Source organism: Gnatocerus cornutus, unplaced genomic scaffold, assembly GCF_029298725.1.
Source record: "Gnatocerus cornutus isolate USDA-ARS CGAHR unplaced genomic scaffold, icGnaCorn1.1 ctg00000106.1, whole genome shotgun sequence".
NCBI lineage: Eukaryota > Metazoa > Arthropoda > Insecta > Coleoptera > Tenebrionidae > Gnatocerus > Gnatocerus cornutus.
The window spans coordinates 261715-267714 of NW_028275446.1; positions in this window are offsets into that span (position 1 = coordinate 261715).

A 6000-nucleotide genomic window follows, 5' to 3' on the forward strand; every position below is an offset into this window, starting at 1 on the left:
GCTGAATTGCAAGAAAACAGCAGAATTCTGCACGAAATCATCAAAATTCTTAGAGAAAACTGCATATTTCGATGCAAAACAACGATTTCTCGACGATTTTCGTTGTTTTCTATCTTGAATTCGCCAAGAAGAGCACGAAATCTACAAAATCATGACTTTTTACCTAGATTCAACGGCTGAATTGCAAGAAAACAGCAGAATTCTGCACGAAATCATCAAAATTCTTACAGAAAACCGCATATTTCTTTGCAAAACAACGATTTCTCGCCGATTTTCGTTGTTTTCTATCTTGAATTCGCCAAGAAGAGCACGAAATCTATAAAATCATGACTTTTTACCTAGATTCAACGGCTGAATTGCAAGAAAACAGCAGAATTCTGCACGAAATCATCAAAATTCTTACAGAAAACCGCATATTTCGATGCAAAACGACGATTTCTCGCCGATTTTCGTTGTTTTCTCGCTTGAATTCGCAAAGAAGAGCACGAAATCTACAAAATCATGACTTTTTACCAAGATTCAACGGCTGAATTGCAAGAAAACAGCAGAATTCTGCACGAAATCATCAAAATTCTTACAGAAAACCGCATATTTCGATGCAAAACGACGATTTCTCGCCGATTTTCGTTGTTTTCTGGCTTGAATTCGCAAAGAAGAGCACGAAATCTACAAAATCATCACTTTTTACCAAGATTCTACGGCTGAATTGCAAGAAAACAGCAGAATTCTGCACGAAATCATCAAAATTCTTACAGAAAACCGCATATTTCGATGCAAAACGACGATTTCTCGCCGATTTTCGTTGTTTTCTGGCTTGAATTCGCAAAGAAGAGCACGAAATCTACAAAATCATCACTTTTTACCAAGATTCAACGGCTGAATTGCAAGAAAACAGCAGAATTCTGCACGAAATCATCAAAATTCTTAGAGAAAACCGCATATTTCGATGCAAAACGACGATTTCTCGTCGATTTTCGTTGTTTTCTGGCTTGAATTCGCAAAGAAGAGCACGAAATCTACAAAATCATGACTTTTTACCAAGATTCAACGGCTGAATTGCAAGAAAACAGCAGAATTCTGCACGAAATCATCAAAATTCATACAGAAAACCGCATTTTTCGATGCAAAACGACGATTTCTCGCCGATTTTCGTTGTTTTCTGGCTTGAATTCGCAAAGAAGAGCACGAAATCTACAAAATCATGACTTTTCACCAAGATTCAACGGCTGAATTGCAAGAAAACAGCAGAATTCTGCACGAAATCATCAAAATTCTTACAGAAAACCGCATATTTCGATGCAAAACAACGATTTCTTGCCGATTTTCGTTGTTTTCTGGCTTGAATTCGCAAAGATGAGCACGAAATCTACAAAATCATCACTTTTTACCAAGATTCTACGGCTGAATTACAAGAAAACAGCAGAATTCTGCACGAAATCATCAAAATTCTTACAGAAAACCGCATATTTCGATGCAAAACGACGATTTTTCGCCAATTTTCGTTGTTTTCTGGCATGAATTTGCAAAGAAGAGCACGAAATCTACAAAATTATGACTTTTTACCAAGATTCAACGGCTGAATTGCAAGAAAACAGCAGAATTCTGCACGAAATCATCAAAATTCTTAGAGAAAACCGCATATTTCGATGCAAAACGACGTTTTCTCGCTGATTTTCGTTGTTTTCTATCTTGAATTCGCAAAGAAGAGCACGAAATCTACAAAATCATGACGTTTTACCAAGATTCAACGGCTGAATTGCAAGAAAACAGCAGAATTCTGCACAAAATCATCAAAATTCTTAGAGAAAACTGCATATTTCGATGCAAAACAACGATTTCTCGCCGATTTTCGTTGTTTTCTATCTTGAATTCGCCAAGAAGAGCACGAAATCTACAAAATCATGACTTTTTACCTAGATTCAACGGCTGAATTGCAAGAAAACAGCAGAATTCTGCACGAAATCATCAAAATTCTTACAGAAAACCGCATATTTCGATGCAAAACAACGATTTCTCGCCGATTTTCGTTGTTTTCTGGCATGAATTTGCAAAGAAGAGCACGAAATCTACAAAATCATGACTTTTTACCAAGATTCAACGGCTGAATTGCAAGAAAACAGCAGAATTCTGCACGAAATCATCAAAATTCTTAGAGAAAACCGCATATTTCGATGCAAAACGACGATTTCTCGCTGATTTTCGTTGTTTTCTATCTTGAATTCGCAAAGAAGAGCACAAAATCTACAAAATCATGACTTTTTACCAAGATTCAACGGCTGAATTGCAAGAAAACAGCAGAATTCTGCACGAAATCGTCAAAATTCTTAGAGAAAACCGCATATTTCGATGCAAAACGACGATTTTTCGCCAATTTTCGTTGTTTTCTGGCATGAATTTGCAAAGAAGAGCACGAAATCTACAAAATTATGACTTTTTACCAAGATTCAACGGCTGAATTGCAAGAGAACAGCAGAATTCTGCACGAAATCATCAAAATTCTTACAGAAAACCGCATATTTCGATGCAAAACGACGATTTCTCGCCGATTTTCGTTGTTTTCTGGCTTGAATTCGCAAAGAAGAGCACGAAATCTACAAAATCATGACTTTTTACCAAGATTCAACGGCTGAATTGCAAGAAAACAGCAGAATTCTGCACGAAATCATCAAAATTCTTACAGAAAACCGCATTTTTCGATGCAAAACGACGATTTCTCGCCGATTTTCGTTGTTTTCTGGCTTGAATTCGCAAAGAAGAGCACTAAATCTACAAAATCATGACTTTTTACCAAGATTCAACAGCTGAATTGCAAGAAAACAGCAGAATTCTGCACGAAATCATCAAAATTCTTACAGAAAACCGCATATTTCGATGCAAAACAACGATTTCTCGCCGATTTTCGTTGTTTTCTGGCTTGAATTCGCAAAGAAGAGCACGAAATCTACAAAATCATCACTTTTTACCAAGATTCTACGGCTGAATTGCAAGAAAACTGCAGAATTCTGCACGAAATCATCAAAATTCTTACAGAAAACCGCATATTTCGATGCAAAACGACGATTTCTCGCCGATTTTCGTTGTTTTCTGGCTTGAATTCGCAAAGAAATGCAGGAAATCTACAAAATCATGACTTTTTACCAAGATTCAACGGCTGAATTGCAAGAAAACAGCAGAATTCTGCACGAAATCATCAAAATTCTTAGAGAAAACTGCATATTACGATGCAAAACAACGATTTCTCGCCGATTTTCGTTGTTTTTATCTTGAATTCGCCAAGAAGAGCACGAAATCAACAAAATCATGACTTTTTACATAGATTCAACAGCTGAATTGCAAGAAAACAGCAGAATTCTGCACGAAATCATCAAAATTCTTACAGAAAACCGCATATTTCGATGCAAAACAACGATTTCTCGCCGATTTTCGTTGTTTTCTATCTTGAATTCGCCAAGAAGAGCACGAAATCTACAAAATCATGACTTTTTACCTAGATTCAACTGCTGAATTGCAAGAAAACAGCAGAATTCTGCACGAAATCATCAAAATTCTTGCAGAAAACCGCATATTTCGATGCAAAACGACGATTTCTCGCCGATTTTCGATGTTTTCTGGCTTGAATTCGCAAAGAAGAGCACGAAATCTACAAAATCATGACTTTTTACCAAGATTCAACGGCTGAATTGCAAGAAAACAGCAGAATTCTGCACGAAATCATCAAAATTCTTACAGAAAACCGCATATTTCGATGCAAAACGACGATTTCTCGCCGATTTTCGTTGTTTTCTGGCTTGAATTCGCAAAGAAGAGCACTAAATCTACAAAATCATGACTTTTTACCAAGATTCAACGGCTGAATTGCAAGAAAACAGCAGAATTCTGCACGAAATCATCAAAATTCTTACAGAAAACCGCATATTTCGATGCAAAACAACGATTTCTCGCCGATTTTCGTTGTTTTCTGGCTTGAATTCGCAAAGAAGAGCACGAAATCTACAAAATCATCACTTTTTACCAAGATTCTACGGCTGAATTGCAAGAAAACAGCAGAATTCTGCACGAAATCATCAAAATTCTTAGAGAAAACTGCATATTACGATGCAAAACAACGATTTCTCGCCGATTTTCGTTGTTTTCTATCTTGAATTCGCCAAGAAGAGCACGAAATCAACAAAATCATGACTTTTTACATAGATTCAACGGCTGAATTGCAAGAAAACAGCAGAATTCTGCACGAAATCATCAAAATTCTTACAGAAAACCGCATATTTCGATGCAAAACAACGATTTCTCGCCGATTTTCGTTGTTTTCTATCTTGAATTCGCCAAGAAGAGCACGAAATCTACAAAATCATCACTTTTTACCAAGATTCTACTGCTGAATTGCAAGAAAACAGCAGAATTCTGCACGAAATCATCAAAATTCTTACAGAAAACCGCATATTTCGATGCAAAACGACGATTTCTCGCCGATTTTCGTTGTTTTCTGGCTTGAATTCGCAAAGAAGAGCACGAAATCTACAAAATCATGACTTTTTACCAAGATTCAACAGCTGAATTGCAAGAAAACAGCAGAATTCTGCACGAAATCATCAAAATTCCTAGAGAAAACCGCATATTTCGATGCAAAACGACGATTTCTCGCCGATTTTCGTTGTTTTCTAGCTTGAATTCGCAAAGAAGAGCACGAAATCTACAAAATCATTACTTTTTACCAAGATTCAACGGCTGAATTGCATGAAAACAGCAGAATTCTGCACGAAATCATCAGAATTCTTAGAGAAAACCGCATATTTCGATGCAAAACGACGATTTCTCGCTGATTTTGGTTGTTTTCTATCTTGAATTCGCAAAGGAGAGCACGGAATCTACAAAATCATGACATTTTACCAAGATTCAACGGCTGAATTGCAAGAAAACAGCAGAATTCTGCACGAAATCATCAAAATTCTTACAGAAAACCGCATATTTCGATGCAAAACGACGATTTCTCGCCGATTTTCGTTGTTTTCTGGCTTGAATTCGCAAAGAAGAGAACGAAATCTACAAAATCATGACTTTTTACCAAGATTCAACGGCTGAATTGCAAGAAAACAGCAGAATTCTGCACGAAATCATCAAAATTCTTACAGAAAACCGCATATTTCGATGCAAAACAACGATTTCTCGCCGATTTTCGTTGTTTTCTGGCTTGAATTCGCAAAGAAGAGCACGAAATCTACAAAATCATCACTTTTTACCAAGATTCTACGGCTGAATTGCAAGAAAACAGCAGAATTCTGCACGAAATCATCAAAATTCTTACAGAAAACCGCATATTTCGATGCAAAACGACGATTTCTCGCCGATTTTCGTTGTTTTCTGGCTTGAATTCGCAAAGAAGAGCACGAAATCTACAAAATCATGACTTTTTACCAAGATTCAACGGCTGAATTGCAAGAAAACAGCAGAATTCTGCACGAAATCATCAAAATTCTTAGAGAAAACTGCATATTTCGATGCAAAACGACGATTTCTCGCCGATTTTCGTTGTTTTCTGGCATGAATTTGCAAAGAAGAGCACGAAATCTACAAAATCATGACTTTTTACCAAGATTCAACGGCTTAATTGCAAGAAAACAGCAGAATTCTGCACGAAATCATCAAAATTCTTGCATCGAAAAATGCGGTTTTCTGTAAGAATTTTGATGATTTCGTGCAGAATTCTGCTGTTTTCTTGCAATTCAGCCGTTGAATCTTGGTAAAAAGTCATGATTTTGTAGATTTCGTGCTCTTCTTTGCGAATTCAAGCCAGAAAACAACGAAAATCGGCGAGAAATCGTCGTTTTGCATCGAAATATGCGGTTTTCTGTAAGAATTTTGATGATTTCGTGCAGAATTCTGCTGTTCTCTTGCAATTCAGCCGTTGAATCTTGGTAAAAAGTGATGATTTTGTAGATTTCGTGCTCTTCTTTGCGAATTCAAGCCAGAAAACAACGAAAATCAGCGAGAAATCGTCGTTTT